Source organism: Electrophorus electricus, chromosome 12, assembly GCF_041902795.1.
Source record: "Electrophorus electricus isolate QZ-2024a chromosome 12, ASM4190279v1, whole genome shotgun sequence".
In the NCBI taxonomy this organism is placed as follows: domain Eukaryota; kingdom Metazoa; phylum Chordata; class Actinopteri; order Gymnotiformes; family Gymnotidae; genus Electrophorus; species Electrophorus electricus.
Genome location: NC_137508.1, coordinates 28382250 through 28391534, shown reverse-complemented (window position 1 = coordinate 28391534; position 9285 = coordinate 28382250).

The following is a 9285-nucleotide window of genomic DNA, read 5'->3' as shown; positions in this document are numbered from 1 at the left end:
TCTCCCTCCCTCTCTCTCTCTCTCTCCCTCCCTCTCTCTCTCTTTCCCTCTCCCTCTCTCTCTCCCTCTCTCTCTCCCTCCCTCTCTCTCTCTCCCTCTCTCTCTCTCTCTCTCTCTCTCTCTCTCTCTCTCTCTCTCTCTCTCTCATAGTTCTCCATCAGTATGAACAGGCCCAGTCCAGTGTTTCCAGCTCATGTGCTCTCAGTGGACTGCTTTGCTTTGCCACTCATAACAGCAACCAGAGCTGATATTCCGCTTACTCTGTTTATCCAACCAAAGATCAAATTGTCCCTAGAAATGCACTTTTAATTGAACGATGCAGCAAAATTGATCTTAAACTTACTAATGAGTCTTGAGGGTAATTTATAGTTATTTGGCGAGGCAGTGGGCCTGATCTGATTAGATGTGAGATTTCATCAGCTTTTTCCTAATGGCTCTGTGAAGGAAAAGGTGCACCTCCACATTCTGAATGTTAATTATAATGCTGGCAAACCCTACTTTGGTGAACTCATTCTGAGCTTGCACTGTATTCAGATTTATTTGCAGAAAATCCTGCACACAAATGTGAAACCTCTGAGCTCTGATTGATATCTGAAGGGGGTTTAACAGGGACTTTAGCTAAAAACCCCACCCAAGGTTTCCCTCCAGAGAGGTCCTTCTCCCCTCTTAAAAGATCACCCAAGGTTCCCCTCCAGAGAGGTCCTCCTCCCCTCTTAAAAGCTTTTTAGCAACCACTAGTGGATTTTACTTTAGGTTTAATCCTCCACAAGAATGTAACAGACATATTTGCATCCACCAGTGTTAGTTATTCAAGCAATTATTTTTATTGAGCTTTTATCGGGTATATATTATGTAATCAAAATGACCTGTATGTATTTAGCTGGTAATGTTATACCAATGAATGCTAATGTCTGTTGACCCTCTAATCTTACACTCCAACCCTCAGACCCTCTGTCAGCTGTCCTGTTAAACTGACTGTTTAATTTTACTGTGGTTATGTTTCACCGGTGACAAATATCACCTTGTGCAGTGAATTTTAAGACCATAAATCTGCACAGTGCCAGAGAGTCATAAAACACAAGAGCCTCTGCTCTCCTTGAGTAACAATCACCCGAGTGGAGGAGTCCGTCAAAGCTGTCGTATTAATCCGCCATAAATCTCCCAGGGTCTCTCTTAAAAAGTAACTGAAGAGCCAAGGTAGACAGCCTCACACACATTTCTGCTCCTGTTCACGAAGGGTTTTACGGCTTTTTAGGAGCTCTAGATGTCCTCATCTCTCCAGGCTTTACAGTTCAACAATTCCACAGTGAAAATATTGTTGCAAACTCTTTTCAGTATAATAAAGTGCTGTGTCATCCCCTCCAGGTTCTTTATGTATAGTTGTTGTTTTTTTTAAATGGTCTAGCACAAATGTCTGTTTAATACATGAGATATGATGTTGAAATTAATCGATGCCCTGTAGTTACAGAAATGTGGTCTGTGTTAAAATCAACTTTACAATCTATATTAATAAAAAGTAATAGAATTCACAGACACACACACGAAAGCTAAGAGGAGACTAGGTGATGGTGTTGTGAGAAGCGATAGGTTCTTAGCTGACATTTGAAACAGGACAGAGAAGAACAGTCACAGAAATATTATGGGATGGAATTACCAGAGTATGGTGCCTATTGTCACGATTGCCTCCTCCTAGATGTCACAGTTCCCATGGCGACGACTTCATGTGTTCTTTGTTTTGGTTTTTGGTTTTGTTGCCCTTGGCCTCTGTTTGCACGTGTTTCTGGCCATGCCCAGCTGGGTCTGTGTAATTGGTGTGTATTTAGTGAGTAATTAGTGTGTATTTAGTGAGTATTTAGTGAGTAGTGTGTATTTAGTGTGTAATTAATGTGTAATTAGTGTGTATTTAGTGTGTTAGTAGTGTTTTATTGAGCTCTCGGTTGCTCGTTTTGATTTCCTTCTTTATTCGTTCGTGTTGTCGTGTTGCTCAGTGTGTCGTTTAGTTTGTCCATCAGTCGCTGTGTTCATCTGTCTCCTGGTCTTTTTACTTATTACATTACCTTAGCTTGTCTTTTAGTCCTGTGTTTGTGTTCTTGTGTCTTTTGAATCTTTTGAGTCTGTCATTTGCTTGCTTTATTCATTTGTCATCTTGCCTTTACGCCCCTGCCTTTTCACCTAGTTTCAGTTTTTTTCCTTTGTCTTTTGGTTTTCTCCTTCCTGTTATATCCCAGTATGTGTTCCCACTTGCCTGTCGTTCTCTGTATGCAGACTCGTTCACGTCTGTTCACTGTACCGTGTTTTTGTTCTCCTGTCTGCTTTTCCTTCCTTGTTAGCCCTTAGCTTTGTGGCTGTAATCCTCTCTTCGTGCGCCCAGCCCTCGGTTGCTGTTTGTGCTCTTAGTGCATCCAACCCTGCCTGCATGCACGTTACATCAGCCTGTTCACCTCCTAATAGCAGCCAGTCTGGTCTTCAGCACCAGCAGAGCAGTAACTGAGGGCCTTAGCATCCAGGCCCGGTGTTTAGAAGCACACAAATTAAAGGTTCATTATAGATGTTTAAAGTTACAGTCTGCAGTTAAATTTGTCAGCCATCCTTCACCTTCGTTTTCAGTAGCTAAGTTCCCAAAAGCAGGACCAGATGTCCTTGGATGACGGACTGTTCTCAGTGCTCCAGTGTGACTAACGTGAGCATTTTGCTAGTGTGAGTGTATCAGACACTGCAGGGCTGCTGGAGTTTGTTATCACTGTTTGGTTTAGAGTTCACTGTTCAACCAGAAAACGGTGGTAGGCATTGGTCCTGCAGTCAGACACTTACCACTGGAAATGGAACACGGCTAGCACATAGTCCTCACCAGCCGGCACACGGAGTCTGACCACTCACCTCCACGGCAGGTTCACTTTTATACACAAGGTGATTTCAAGGTGCTTCATAAGTCAATAAAAATTTCAATATACACTACTGACTGAGAAAATATAAGAAAAAGGTTTATGCTAAAGTAAATAATGAGCACTTATTTTGTTACACTGGGTACATTTCTTAAAGGGAGATTAATTAAATGTATTAAATGTATATAATGTATATAATGTATTAAATGTATATAATGTATATAATGTTGCATTTTCCACAGATGTGGCAGGACTTTTGTCACCTGCGGAGAGCAAAGTGTGAGAGCTTGTGTGGGGTTCACTCTGTGCCTGTGTGTGGGGTTCATTCTGTGCCTGTGTGTGGGGTTCACTCTGTGCCTGTGTGTGGGGTTCACTGTCTGTGCCTCTGTGTGGTGTTCACTCTGTGCCTGTGTGTGGGGTTCACTCTGTCTGTGCCTCTGTGTGGGGTTCACTCTGTCTGTGCCTTTGTGTGGGGTTCACTCTGTCTGTGCCTTTGTGTGTGGTTCACTCTGTGCCTTTGTGTGTGGTTCACTCTGTCTGTGCCTGTGTGTGGGGTTCACTCTGTGCCTGTGTGTGGGGTTCACTCTGTCTGTGCCTGTGTGTGGGGTTCACTCTCTCTGTGCCTTTGTGTGTGGGGTTCACTCTGTCTGGGCTTGTCTATGGGGTTCACTCTCTCTGTGCCTGTGTGTGGGGTTCACTCTGCCTGTGCCTCTGTGTGTGTGGGGTTCACTCTCTCTGTGCCTTTGTGTGTGGGGGGTTCACTCTGTCTGGGCTTGTGTGTGGGGTTCACTCTCTCTTTGCCTTTGTGTGTGTGGGGTTCACTCTGTCTGGGCTTGTGTGTGTGGTTCACTCTGCCTGGGCTTGTATGTGTACAGTTCACTCTGCCTGTGCTTGTGTACACAGTTGACTTTGCCTGTGCCGTGTCTCCAGGGCTGGTGTGTGTTAGCCCCCCCAAGCCTCTGGGGTTTTTCCAAATGATTGTGCCATCTGTTCAAAACAGTGCTCATCTGTCCCTGGGTTAATGTTGATCTTATTGTGTGCCCCCTGCTCCTAAAAATACCTGCTAAATGATTCAACTATTCCTCCCTGCTTGGCTTGGGCCCCTCTGCCTCACAATTAAAACCAGTTCACACATCCATCAAGCACCTCACAAGTCCACATTTGATTTGACAGGGAACAGTAAACCTATCTAAAGGCAATTTACCTCGGTGGAGAAAAAAATATTGGAAATATCCTGGGAGGTTGATGAAGGGGGGATTGCAGTGTGATTTATTATCCTTCCAAGGTGAAAAGTGCATAATATCTGCATGGTAGCACTATGGAGTCACTGTAATTGAGGAAGAAAAAGCAATTACCATTTGATTTGATAATAAATGAACTAGTGAGAAGTGTTTGTTCTTATGTGAGTTATGAGATTAGAGTGCTACCGCAGTTCTGGTGTAATTAAGAATTGTGCTGTTTCAGTCTGAACTCCAGGACAAACTGAAAACCATTTGTGACTCATGAATGATATTGTAATTCAGTTGATAAACACTGCTGTTTGGTTCATAGAATGACTCATCTGGGAAAAAGCGTTAAGGAAAAAGCCTGATTGATACTATTGTCCCTGAACTCCCATAAATAGGGCTGAGAAGGGTGCTCTAACCACAGAGATAACATGGAAAGAAAATCCTGACTGAATCTTTAACATTTTACTTATATTATGTTTTAGGAATCATGAGTGCTCACCCTGTAGAAAGAAATAAAAACATATTCCATTAGCATTATCTTGATCTTTTAATCCAGGATTCTATGCGGATGATGCAGCGTGGGTATTGTTTAGTCTGAATAGGATTCATGAGAATAATGGACTCTCTGAAGTAAAACATTGTTTTATTACATCCTGCAGCCCACAAGAAACTGAGATATTAGAAGTAAACATGTTCAACACTTAAATGAGGCTGTCCTCTCCACGCTCCCTGCTTTGCCGAAGAATTCCATGCTGAGGGCGAGTCCCTTTGCTGAGGGTGTGTCACTTTGCAAGTCTTTGTGCTTAATGAGAAATAATGGCTATTTCAAAAGGTTAGCCCTGAAATTAGGAGATTAGCATTTCGTTTGCATCTCTTCTACTCATGCATGCTCTGTACCAACAATGAAAGTAATTAGAAATTACAAAACATAAGAGCTGGTGAGCTGTGTTTGCCACGTTAACACGGACTACTGGCTGTTAGATGGTTTCTTGCTGCAGAGGAGGCAGTGGTGGCACTCAATGATGGACTCAGCAACCAGGCCTCAGGGGCAGTCCCCCCAGGCCCGAGAGGCAGTCCCCCCAGGCCCGAGGGGCAGTCCCCCCAGGCCCGAGGGGCAGTCCCCCCAGGCCCGAGAGGCAGTCCCGCCAGGCCCGAGAGGCAGTCCCCCCAGGCCCGAGAGGCAGTCCCGCCAGGCCCGAGAGGCAGTCCCCCCAGGCCCGAGAGGCAGTCCCGCCAGGCCCGAGAGGCAGTCCCCCCAGGCCCGAGGGGCAGTCCCCCCAGGCCCGAGGGGCAGTCCCCCCAGGCCCGAGAGGCAGTCCCGCCAGGCCCGAGAGGCAGTCCCCCCAGGCCCGAGAGGCAGTCCCCCCAGGCCCGAGGGGCAGTCCCCCCAGGCCCGAGAGGCAGTCCCCCCAGGCCCGAGAGGCAGTCCCGCCAGGCCCGAGAGGCAGTCCCCCCAGGCCCGAGAGGCAGTCCCGCCAGGCCCGAGAGGCAGTCCCCCCAGGCCCGAGGGGCAGTCCCCCCAGGCCCGAGAGGCAGTCCCGCCAGGCCCGAGAGGCAGTCCCCCCAGGTCCGAGAGGCAGTCCCGCCAGGCCCGAGAGGCAGTCCCCCCAGGCCCGAGGGGCAGTCCCCCCAGGCCCGAGAGGCAGTCCCGCCAGGCCCGAGAGGCAGTCCCCCCAGGCCCGAGGGGCAGTCCCCCCAGGCCCGAGGGGCAGTCCCGCCAGGCCCGAGGGGCAGTCCCCCCAGGCCCGAGAGGCAGTCCCCCCAGGCCCGAGAGGCAGTCCCCCCATGCCCGAGGGGCAGTCCACCCAGGCCCGTGGGGCAGTCCCCCCTAGGCCCGAGAGGCAGTCCCCCCAGGCCCGAGAGGCAGTCCCCCCAGGCCCAAGAAGCAGTCCCCCCAGGCCCGAGGGGCAGTCCACCCAGGCCCGTGGGGCAGTCCCCCCAGGCCTGAGAGGCAGTCCCCCCAGGCCCGAGGGGCAGTCCCCCCAGGCCCGAGAGGCAGTCCCGCCAGGCCCGAGAGGCAGTCCCCCCAGGCCCGAGGGGCAGTCCCCCCAGGCCCGAGGGGCAGTCCCCCCAGGCCCGAGAGGCAGTCCCCCCAGGCCCGAGGGGCAGTCCCCCCAGGCCCGAGAGGCAGTCCCGCCAGGCCCGAGAGGCAGTCCCCCCAGGCCTGAGAGGCATTCTACCCAGCATGCTCTAAATGCGTTTACCCCAGCAGTAGAGGGCAATACCAGTCATTTACATTTTGATATGATTCCCCCTAAAGGTTGTGAAGTGGGAATGTTTTATAAGTGGCAGTTAAATTGTACAATTACGTTATATAAAGCTGGTTAGTGTAACGTTGAGCAGTAAGGAGGCGGATGCATGTGCGGAGAGGAGCGAGATTTATTATGGGAAAATCCAAAATCAGAGTCGTTAAGGCAGTCCAGGGTCAAAGAGCCAACACGGAGAGTACGGGGATATATGATTAACAAAACAAACACACGGAGGCAAACAGGGGAAGCAGGCTATAACAAAGACAGGAAAACTCAGGGCTAAGAAACACAAAGGCTCGAATACACGGAGTACAAACCAACACAGTCACAATAACATAAACGCAACAATTCAACATAAACGCAATGAAGCCTAACACATTCAAATGAACAGCAAAACACTGGGCTCCAGACAGGGTTTAAATACATGAACATAACACATGAACATAATACTAGAAATGAGGGACAGGTGTGGAAAATCAAACAAGGGGTGGAGAAAACGAAACCATGGAATGGAACTGAAACACAAGACAGGGAAAACAAGGAAGCTGAAAGGGATTGATTGTGACAGTTAGCTCTACTTTCATGCCAGTGTAAGCAAAATATATTGAAGCTGACAATATTAGAATATTGGTTTGTTTGTTTGTTTAGAGCATTCGTGTCATGTCCATAAAATGTGCTTCAAGAATAGAACATAACACTTTATTTTATTCTTTTTAATACAAATTTATTTATCATACATTTTTAGCCCATTTTTCTCTCAACCTTTTTCATTATGCCAATTCTCAAAAACCAACTAGTTCACGCTCCCTTCATACGGCAGCTAGCATCCACGGAGGGCTTCGTTAGCGTGCCTTTCCTCCAAGACGTGACTCCAGTCATCACGTTCTGCAGCTGCTGCCCACATTACGACACAGGGCAGCTGGACACACTGAAAACGCTCACTGCCCTCATTAGCACACAGACATTCACGATTGGCTAATGTCAGTGTGATTGACAGGGGACAGAGTGACGCAACCCCTCCCACCCAAATAAATGTCATAGTGATAAAGTGACTGTTTAATTACCATGGTGATAGGGTGACAGTTCAGTTTAATTGTCATGGTTATAGAGTGACTGTTTAATTCCCATGGTGATAGAGTGACTGTTTAATTGTCATGGTGATAGAGTGACTGTTTTTGTCATGGTGATAGGATGACAGTTTAATTGTCATGGTGATAGGATGACAGTTTGTCATGATGATAGGTTGACAGTTTAATTGTCATGGTGATAGGGTGACAGGTTGTCATGGAGATAGGATGACAGGTTGCTTTCCTGGTACACCATCTGGGAGCTCCTAATCGGGTTTATTAATCACCTTCAGAATCCTTTACATGTGTTGTGATGTAATGTGGTGTGTACGTTTGACTTCTGTATGATTGTGCTCCATGTGCTTCACAAACACCTTCATTTTAGCTGCCATGGCTTTAGACAGCAGGTCAGTTTGGTTCCAGGGAGAGAAAAGGGTAAGTGTCTATACTGCGCACACTTCCTGTTATCATCTTACGTCCACAAACGCAGAGCCGTCACTGCCTGCCGTGACAGACTGACTTTCTAACCAGGCTGGAGTGCTTCTGCAAATGCAGTGTTCATTCTGCCCAGGGGGGAAATAAGAATGAGGATCTGGACCTTTAAACGACCTGCACTGGCAGCTCTACTCTGTGGGATGGAGTGTTTGAGTCACAGATGCTCTCCCCTGGGTATGTGCCCAAGCGCCAGGTCTTCTGCCCATGGTCAGACGGACTTTACTCTGGAATGTGGAAGTGCACCGTGTTTGAGGCCTGCTCATATGATCTGCTCATTGTCGTATAACTGCTTTGATGTTTATTTTGTGTTCTGGCTCACCGGGTTTCTAGATGCAACTTAACCTCTGTTTGAGTTCTGTAAAGTGATATGTAACAATGACAAAGGAAACATTTTGTTTCAGTTTCCATCTGAGACCCAATGACAGTCTAATGGAGTTGTAAAATATGCGCTTCAGCTATGGCATAGGGAAGGTAATTAAACTGTCATAACTATTATACCACGAAACGTGATCCTGTGTAGCCGTGTGTCCTTTAAACGTGCCGAACTTCGTTTACTCTTTAATGAATGTTGCTTTCAAACAAAGTGCTCAACAAGCTGTTTGGAGAAGATGCGTTAGGCAAGCACAATTAGTTATTGTAAGTACATTACAATACACTCCGTGCGGGCCCTGGGGCTAATTATGCAATGCATCATGTGAAGAGTGTTCAACTGAAAAGAACACAGTTAATTGTTTGCTTGTGCACAAAGTAAGAGATGACAGACACTCCTGCACTGATGTGCATGCGAATAACCGAGTGTTCACTGGGTGTTTACTGGGTGTTCACTGGGTGTTCACTGGGTGTTCCTTCACTGAGTGTTCATTGAGTGTTCACACTGTAGCCCTGTCCTTTGGCTTTGGGAAACACAGTAGCACATACTTCACTCTTGACAGAATCTGGTGACCACCTATTAAGACCATCAAGTAAAAGGGAGCATGTTGAGATTCACATTTAGCATATTGGGATTTCTGGTTGAAATGGAAATCCATACTCATTATCCCAATTCTGGAGCAGCCAGCATTCCTAACGAGCTACATCATGTTTCATCTTTCAATCCAATTAAATATTTAAATATCGACAGATTAGAGTGACAGCTGTCATGTAGCTTGAAATTATGTTTTGGATTTTTGAGCACTGGTAGAGCAGCGGAGATGAAAACTATGGATAAACCCGCCAGCTGCCAGTCATGTCTGTGCCACAGACACCTGCATGCGCTGTGATAAGGGAGAGGACCCTGTTCCCAGAACTCCCAGGCTGCGACCAATCGAAAACACATCTCCTCACCGAGCTTTCCACTGCACAGCCAATCAATGGCGTTCAGCTT